We start from the raw sequence: 9,851 nt of genomic DNA, 5'->3' as shown, positions 1-9,851 counted from the left end.
GGCTGATTCCCCAGGCTCAAATTAGGCAATAATCAAGGATCCTTCAGCACGGCTGCTGGGGCGAGCTCGGATGGGCTGTGAGCCTGCAGACACAGGATCTGAGAGCTTCTGCGTAGCTGGGGCCGGTGCCTCCGGCATCCGACGCTCCTTCATAGCGTGGAAGTGCCCGGCCAGTTCTGGTGCGGACACTCGGACACCCCACACGCATTGGGGAATTGCAATTCCTGATCTCACTTCAAAATACTTCCAAGTGTCTCTGTGCCAAATAATAGTCAATGCGCGGCCTAAGCCAGACTGACTGCTATCTTGTAGCGTAAGCAGGGTTATCACATAGGCACAGGTAAAACTTACCTTGTGTGTATCTGAGTTTCAGTACTTACACCGGACACAGAACATGCACTGAAGCCTCACAAGGATAGCTCCTGCAAACTCCATGTTTTGGCACATCCCACAGGATAAACCCCGATGAGGATTTGTTTGCAGGAAGCCCCATCTTCCAGCCTCGGATGGAAAGGGCCACTCTAAACATCCATCCATAAGCCCTGTCCTTGCAGAGTGGTGGGGCAGGGGGAGGAAGGGCTCTCCCCGCCGCTCCCAGGATGTCAGCCTGAACCCTCCTGAAGGCTCCCTCCAGTCAACCCAGCGGTGAGTACCGAATCACACAGGTTCAAGCAGTCCCACCACCTCTCCCCTGTGCTCTCCCAATGGATCTAACGAGACTTTGACAACGGGCTTCCCAGTAAGCGGGTTATGTTGCAGGATAAGCTATATATAAGCTTGCTCCACTATCTGCTGTGTGATATCTTCCTGCTATGCCAAGGAGCAAGAGGAACTGCTGTCATTATGCGCATCCGCAGAGCAGAATAGCCATTACCTGAAAATGTGAAAATGATGCATAGACCCATCAGATCCAAATCTATATTCCCAGTTGTAATTACAAAAGAGTTTTAAGAGTGATTTAGGAAATCTCTACCTCTTGAATAAGGCTGTCTTCTAACCATTTCTTCAAAGGCACGTTCTTTTCCCATGCAGAATTATTGGTCACTTGGATTTTGAGGTTTGCATGGGATTTCTGGAAACCTTGTTCTTGATGAAGGATCCTGACAAACTTGTACACAGCTTACACATTGAGTGTGACCTCTGACCAACAGCTTCTCTCCATCCAACCATGCCCCCAGCCCCACCTCCTGACTACTGAGCCAACGCAACACACAAAGTTCAGCTTCACAGCTTTCCGACTGCCCTTCGGCCTCACCAGGCACGTGTTTCATAGCTCTGATGTTTTGGGGAGAAGCATTCCACTAGCTGTGCTAGATGGTTACTCTCTGTGTGCACAAAACACAGCTGGTATCCAGAGATCATCTAGGAAGCCAAGGATCAACAAAACATCCTCTGTCCTGAAGATTTTTGCTTAAACGCCTCTCCAATCAGACTTTTGGCTACTTAGTTTTCTGCTGAATTACAGGACGCAATGCGCACTGTAGTGAAGAGCAGTAGGTGGAGGTTTTCTATGCAAACACAGGGCTAGGTAGATTATTAGCATGGGCCAAAATAAGCTATGTTCTCCTTTCATGCGTCCCCATCACATTTTTCAGGATCTAACCGCATGGGCCAAAATAAGCTATGTTCTCCTTCCATGTGTCCCCATCACATTTTTCAGGATCTAACTCTGAAATGCCCACAGCTTTGGTTTTGGCTAGCAGTTCTCATTCAGTGCTTAGGCAACATGGAATATACGTTCAAAATGCCTTGAAGAATGTAGAAGTTACTATCCCCATTTTAAAGGAGAGGAGAAATAAAAGCAGGAAAGAGATTAAAACCAGCAGTCACATAGTGGGGAAAGAGGTTTCCACTGTAGAAGTCCACTGCCATGTTGACAGCTTTACCATTAAATGTCGTCTGTTTCTTGCAAAGGCTGTAGCAACCAATCTTTCTTTTTTTTTCCAGTGCACGACTTTTAGATCAAGACCATAATTGTAACAGTTTTGTCCAGAGTCGTGACAGGGCATCAGTGAAAGAGTGGAGTAAAAGCATTCAGAGCATCAAGGGTCCTGTTATTTTCCTTTCAGGGAAAATATACAGCAAAACAAGCTAAATCTGAATTTTGGTTCTGCTGACCACCAAAACAAGGTTAAAGGTGAGATTCCCAGGCAACTTTTACTCCAACCATCCTCCTCCAGCCACTCCTGATTTCCTGAGTATCAGTAGCAGGTGGTGCAGGAGATACTGCCAAGGCTTACTTGGAGGATATTTTGGAAAGTATTAAAAAAATTCCCTTGAACTATTCTGAGCACTCTTCTGCCTCAGAAAGGAATGTGGAAACTTGCATTTCCTCACTAAAAGCAAAATACCACTGCCTATCTCTGGCCCTGCATGAGCCAACTAAGCCTCAATGTAGAATAGGCAGTATGAGTTGAATTCTTGCCCCAGGGAAATCAGAGCTGAGTTATTGTTCAGTGGCATCAGGATTTGATTCAGTGTGAATAGGAGAAAAATCAAGGCAAAACTATGAGATCCCAGCCAGCAATATACTTAAACCCACATCTAAGCTTAAGGTCATGAATAGTCCCAAATCAAATACAAGTACTGGATGTACTGGTCTTAAGTGAATAAAAATGGATTTATGCATGCACGGTAATAAATTTTAAGAAGGGTGATGTTTTGAGTTGCCTAATTCCCTGCAGCATTTTGGAGTTTCTGTTTCTAGTTATCTTAAATATCTACACCATGATGAAGAGAGAGTGACAAGATCAGCATTGCCGCAGTGTGGTATGGAGCAAGTGGGAGTTTCACTTCCCAGGCCAGCTATTCTCCCTCTCTGCTCCCTGAGGGAGTCCCGTTGAAGGGGAAATTTGCCCCTCTGGTGTCATAGAAGAGAAGCGAGCAGCAGTTCATACGCCACTTTACACTGAAACCTTTGTTTAATACTGTGTAATGTAACTTTTAATATAATTAGATTAGCAGTCACAAAATACTTTGCTAGTTCTGTTCTCAGTGCCCTCCCTGCCAGTGAAGTTAACAAAACGAGTGATATGGCGTTACCTTCCCGTTTGACACACGTGCCTGTGATGTAAAATCCACTTTTGACAATAAAAGATTATTATATTGCTGGAATTTTAATAAAAGCAGAGTACGAAAAGACCTCAAGAACCTTCCTTAATCTATTCCTGTGTAACAAGAAAGGATCAGCTGTACATTTTTTGTTCTTAAAAGTTTTCCATTATAACCTTCCCCAGGAGCTTATTGCAAGACTTCACTGTCCGCACAGTTAACATTTTTCTGAATTCTCTTGGTCAGTACTTCTTATCCTGTCCACCACGGACATGCAGAAAAGATTATGGTGCCTCGTGTCAGCTGACTCCTTCATAAGCTGCAGAACCCCAGCATGCTCACTTCTCCATCACAGGTCCTGTTTTCGAGCCCTCTGCTCATGGCTGTGCGCTGCTCCGCACGCTCCTGCATCAGCCCCCATGGTTCTTGCAGAGCAAAGCCCAAAGCTGGGCTCCAGCTGGTGTTTCCTGACGGCTAAGGGGAGAGAAAGGGCTCCTCTTCATGCTTTTCCAAAGAACTCCAGCTGTTCTCCAGTTGTTCTCCAGCCTGTATTTGTGTAGTTATTTGTTCCTTCCTAAGCCTAGCACCTGTGCTCGTCCTAATCAAAGTGTCCTGCCTTTTTCAGACTGTATTTCTGATTTCTCAAGATCCTTTGCAACTCTGGCTCTGGCTCTGCAGTCCATCCTTGCATGGCTTTGCCTCCAAATGTAAAAAATATTCTTTCTAGTCCATTGAGAAGATGGAATAATACACCAGTTCTCACATAATGTCTCTTACACTTTACTGGTGAACCCCTGAGAATTATTCCCTGAAACAATTTGCACTCAGCCATTTATAACTTCATCTATATGACGTTTCCTTGGCTCGCTTACGAGAATGTCCCGGCAAAAATCTAACTAATATCAAGACTTACGACTTGAACTGTTTCTCCTCTGTCTCAAAGCCTGTTACCCTGTCATGTAAGGAAATGAGATTGGTTTGACATGATTTCTTTTTGACAGATCCATGTTGACTGTCACTAATCTCCTTGTTTTCTCTTAAATGCTCACAAATTGATTGGTTTTTTTTTCCAGGACTTTTCAGGAAATTGAAGATAAGCTGATGTGTCTATAATTCCCTAACTCCTCCTTCCAACCTTCCCCTTTTTCAGTAAGTTTCCATTCCCATCTTCTTTGTCCTCCACAGTTTTTAAAGGTACTTACTCCTTTAAATATTTCATACCATAGGGAGTCTATCAGCAAAAGAAAAACAGCAACTGGCAGAGGACCTTCGAAAAAGATTATCATACTTTAATGACCATATGCTAAATCATATTTTAAACAGCTTTAGGTAGATTTTTTCAAGAGACTATAGTGTTGGTCTGTCTCTGTTACTGCTGAAGTAAATAAGAGATTTCTCATTGGCTCCAACGGAAGCTCACTGTCAATGAGAAAAAGGAGGGGTGACAAAGGAAAATAATTAGGCTGTAGCTTCAATTGTGCATTCCCATGCAAGGTGCCCTGACTCGCCGCAGCGATAGCAGTTGACTTCACTGGTCTTGCTGCTCACAGATTTTGAATATTTATTTCCCTAAATCCAGAGATGTTCAATATACATTGGTATGGTAAATGGTGAATATGGTGCCTACTGTACAGCTGTCAGCAAGGTCACTTAAAAGGATACAGAGTCACGTGATTTTTTAACACGCTGTAACTACATTCTCCTTTTGCTTGACAGCTGTAAACCAAACCCAACTGAAGTGGTCAAACTGAGCCTAAAACTGTTGACGGGTGTTATTGCAAGAAAGTATGCCAGTGTGCTCCTTTCACACAATAAAGTGGGATGGGTCAGAGTGCGTGGGTGAGCAGTTCATGCAAGAAGATCAACATACTGACTTGCTCAAGTGAAAATATCTCCTTGTGCAATCCAGAGAGCACCAAACAATGATGGAACGAGCAACCAGCTGGATGAGAAAGCCAAACATGCATAATTCTCACAGCACTTTCCCTTCTGTGCCAGGGACTGTTTTGAGTGGAGTTGGGTCTATATGTACCAGCTGAGATCTTAGCTACCGACCTTAGCTTTGCAGACGTACATTGAGCTTTCCCATACATCATATTTGCAGCTTCCCCCTGAACCCTTCCTTCTCTGCCCCTTTCAATAAGGGGTTGGGAAGAGAAGAGCTGTCTCCAGCTGTTGGCAGTGCAGCACATCATTTTAAATTAATCATTCCCCATTAGCTTCACAAGCCAGATGCCAGGCATAGTGGAATCGATCCTTTTCTATGAAATCACCCCTAAATAAGCATCTCTGCTCTTAAGTACATTTTCACTGGGTTTCTAAGCACACATCAAGCCCCAGTTCAACATAAAGGCGGGGAGATTCCCTCTGCTCTTTCCGTTGTTCATTCCAATACTAGGGAGGGCTGCTGTGACCCCGTGAGACAGGGAGAAGTGAGAGGAGTCTTGGCAGGGTAGCAAAGACAGAAAGAAACTCTTCCTGAAAAGCTCAAGAGCTCCTTATTAGAAGGAGCATTCTTGAATGAGGTTACCGACACACCTTTTACTCTTCATGCTGAGCCATGATTTCTTCCTGCCATTGAGAGTAGGCATGGTTAAGAGAAGTCCGCTTTAGTTATCAAGGAGTCACATGATTTCACCTATAGTAGGGGAAAAAAAAAGGTAAGACCAAGAAATGGAATAAATATTGTCATGATTGACTCACCCTTCACAGATCTCTGCTTTTTTTTTTTAACCTGTCAAACCTCCATCATTATCATTTCACACTTGGTTTCAACATAGCTACAAAGGTAGAGATGGCAATTCTGCTGCTATATTGATCCTGACACTAAAAGTCCTTGTCTCGCACGAAGAAAAATGTTATCCTCCCAGGGACTGCGGTCAGAAAAGATGCAGGTAGTGACTTTTGTATCTTCCTCTGGTAAAATAAACTTGGTTTATGACACAGGGTCACTGCTGTGTGAATTGCAGAGGCTGGCGTGCTGTACAACACTACCCCCTTGTGATTTCTCTTGTTACAACACTTTCTAAACCGCTGTTTTCCAGACGGAGCATTTTACGTGGAAGATTCCGTCTCTGAGCACGAATCCTACCACTCAACAGCCAGTTTCCTCACTGGGAACTGAACAACACTATTTGATACATACACATACGTTTTGTTTTTACTGAATTCCTCTTTTCTTGTGCCTATAATCTTGTATAATTTTTATATGATTCTATATTTGCTGCTTCAGGAACTTGGACAGACCTGGTATTTCCACTTCTTCCAGCCCGTGTTGCATTTCCTCTCTGAATGCAGAGTTCAGTGCAGAAATTTCAGACTTGCATGTATATCTTTGCTATCATCTTGTATTTATTTGAGCTGCAGAGGACCAAAACCAAGCTGCTTTAGTTGAATGACAGCACCTTTGTCCACACAGTTCATGGCTGGGCTCTGAAGAGATCATAGCCCAGCTAGAGCAGCCGGTGCAGCGCTGGGGAGATGCTAGTTCAGCTCCTGCTCAAGTACGGGTGCACAAGTGCAGCACCCAAAGTACTAAAGCTGCGGACATTTAGCCCCGCTTCAGCTGGCTTCACGAATCGGAACAGCCTGCCAATTGTTCAGACCCCCTCTTTACCCTTAAAGTATCACAAAGAGGACAAGGAAATCAGCACAGGGATCCCTGCGCTCCATCGCGAGGTGCAGGCATGCTCTTACACCCGGCTGTCAAGGAACAGCAAAGTTGGACACTCCAGAAGGGAAGGGGAGCTGGGGACAGAGCGTGACAGCAAGGAGGGCTCGGTGGAAAAGGTGAGGACAGCAGGGTGGTCTCACCAACAAAGGCACAGCCCAATAGTACCTGAGCAAAGCAAGCAGAGATGCTTTGGTGACAGTGACCAGGTTCAGCTGAGAGTCCAGGTCACCGCACAAGTCCCCGGCGATGGGGCAAGCGCAAGGTGAAGCAGGTGTGGTCGTGCTGGTCAGCCATCAACTGCACTATCTCAAAGCTGTCCCTGAGTCCAAATGGGCAAACCCCCAGGAAGAGGGATGCCCTCATGGCTGTACCACTGACAAGGCCTACCTGAAAAATCAGATTCCAAAATGTCTCATTTGTTTTTGACTTGGACAAGTGGAAAGGAAAAAGACATAATTTTATTATTGCTTTGCTGCTGAACTCAGAGTTCAAGTAACATGGTCACTGTTACATGCTGGGTAGCTTTTTTAAAGAATCATTGTGGATAAGTGAGGAACAATGGAGAACATTTTAGTTGGAAGGAATTCTATTTCCATGTCAAATGCTCATGTCAAACTACTTCCCCTTCTTTGAGAAAAAAAAAAGAATACTTCTTTGTTAAGCATTGACCTGCTCATACGGTTTATTGCCCAGATTAAGTACAACTCAACATTCTGTCTCCACCATCCTTATTTCTGGTGCAGCTGGGATGTCACCTTTATTATGACAGAGAACATGGCATGCTTAGATGTCCATTTTCCGCCAAGGTATCCTTGAGTTTAGATCTAATGTAGAGCAACTGTGAAGCTAAATCAATGTGTAGGTACTTGCCTTAAAATACTTCAGAGAAAAAGAGGAAGGCCATCAATAGCTCCCTTTCTTTTCATAGATAACAGAACTATACAGGAAGAGTTTCCTAAGTGTGTGCTGTTTTCTTAACAAATAAATTAGCCATAGAAACCCCCAAGGTCACAGAGTTACCGAACAAAGAACTAGAAACAATGAGGCTTGTGTTCAAGCCCCATCCTACTTTAGAAGGTGTGGTTCGCAACAGCGTAAGGGTGCTCAGGGCTGCTGGAGGTTCAAAAAGCAGTGAGAGGAAATTTAAGGAATAAAATGCACCTAAAGCTATTAAGAAAAAGGTGCCACTTCTGGTTCAGAACATCAGTTTAAAAAGCAGCTGTTGTCATAATAAAGACAAGAAATAAGACAACTAAGAGGCACAGTAGGCACTCAGACCGAGAACATCTCAACAGTGGCCATAGGACAACTTCCACCTAACTTCAGAGAGTGGCAGTGGGGGTATCTGTCCGAGATGAATGGGTTATGCTGGGTTACCTTTATTTAATGGAATGATGGCACCTCCAAAACACAATTCACCTGACCTGCTTTAGCAATGTACTTTAGGATGAGCTGAATCCCACCACAGGAGTGCCTTTTCCTCTCCATTGACATTAAGGGGAACCAAAGGCACCAGCTCAGAGGTGTCTGTCCTACCTCTGTCCTACCCGTGTCTACCTTTGGTCAGACGGATCCTTGCTATGGACAATGAACTGTTAAGATCAACATCAGAACTAGGACCTTCTGAGTTTGGAAGTGGTTCAACAGGTATTGGAAGTGGAACAAAAAATGTTACCAGTGTGTTAGAGAGCACATAAAAGAGGCTTTTTTTCCCATGGTACCTGTAACCTCATTGCAGGTAACACAGTGTTTTTGTAATAAGTCAGATCATCTTCACCTTCTCTAACAATGTTTGCTGGTGCTGGATCATCTTCTTAACACAGGTAACAGCCCTAACATGTGGCTCAGACGCTCTCAATCACACTGCTGCAACATGGCAAATGAGAACCAAATTTGGGCCACCCCTACGCTGACATGACATTTGTTTGCTCTTTCTGTTTAAACTACCCGAGGACAGTGAACTTCACTGTACTGCCGGTGTGCCAGAGCAGTTCCGATCAGGCCCACAAATATCCTTTGGTGCCTGAAAACAGACACAAAAACCTATTACACCCTTGAACAAAATTACGTATGTGAAGGACCTTTGGAGATAGAAGCGTCTAAACACTAATCTGCAGAGCAACTGTAGGACACGTAAAGCCAAGATGAATAGAGATAATATGCATTAATCTTTCTGAATGGAGTCTTGGAAAAGAAATAAATCTAAAAGGATACAGAGACCCATTTCATTCTCAAAAAATTAAGTATTTCTGTCATTAATTACTTTGAATAAAAACCTTGTAATTCACTCACTTTCAAATAGGCATTTTACTCTTTTCCTACTTTACTTCAGAACTCAGCAATTCATAAATGGAAGCCTGTTACAGTCTATTTTCTTCCTAATTAAAGAACCCTGTTAGGACACGTAGAGAAGTTGCTGGATTTTCCTTTTAAGTCCAGACCTGTCACTTCTTTGAAAAATAACTGTAGCAAATGAAAATGAGCAAGTCTTACAACAGCCCTGCAAAGCTTTCATGTGAGAAAAGGAAGAACCCACTATTTCTCTGTATTTTGAGAGGCTGTGTTTTAATAGAATCCTCACATCTAAAGGACTTGTTTGTTGCTGTGATATTTAGTAGCGTGTTCTTAAAACAGGCATTATTTAATACAGAACAGCAGCGGAGAAATTGGATCGCTTGAGACTACTTCTTTCAGCTTTGCAGAGTTTCAACTGTTATCAGTTGCACAACGCAGTCCAAGGCCTGCCTTTGCCTACCCAGACGAGGAATGACGTCCCTCACGCTCCTTTGGAAGGAGCAACAACTCCTGCGCTCTTCCCTGATCTGCAACAGTGTGTCACCAAAACACGGCTGGCGCCTGTCCCTAGACTCAACACTGCTGGCACTGTCCTCGTGGGCAGCGCCTGTGCCCAGTCAGGTTTGGGCTGATCAAGCAAAACAAAGCACCAACGCCAATGTGAGCGTCTCCTGGGGTGTGAGCGAGGGCAGGGGAGGCAGCAAAGGGAGACGTTTGAGGGCGCATCGCCGGAGGATTCACAGGCACAGCCAACCCCGGCGCCCAGGCAGAGCGGGAGCAGCGGGGCACGGGCCTAGGCCGAGCGGGCCTCAGGGCCCGCGCCTGACCCCAG

Source organism: Fulmarus glacialis, unplaced genomic scaffold (genome assembly GCF_000690835.1).
Source record: "Fulmarus glacialis isolate BGI_N327 unplaced genomic scaffold, ASM69083v1 scaffold1515, whole genome shotgun sequence".
Lineage (NCBI taxonomy): Eukaryota > Metazoa > Chordata > Aves > Procellariiformes > Procellariidae > Fulmarus > Fulmarus glacialis.
Note: the sequence above shows the minus strand (reverse complement) of the source record.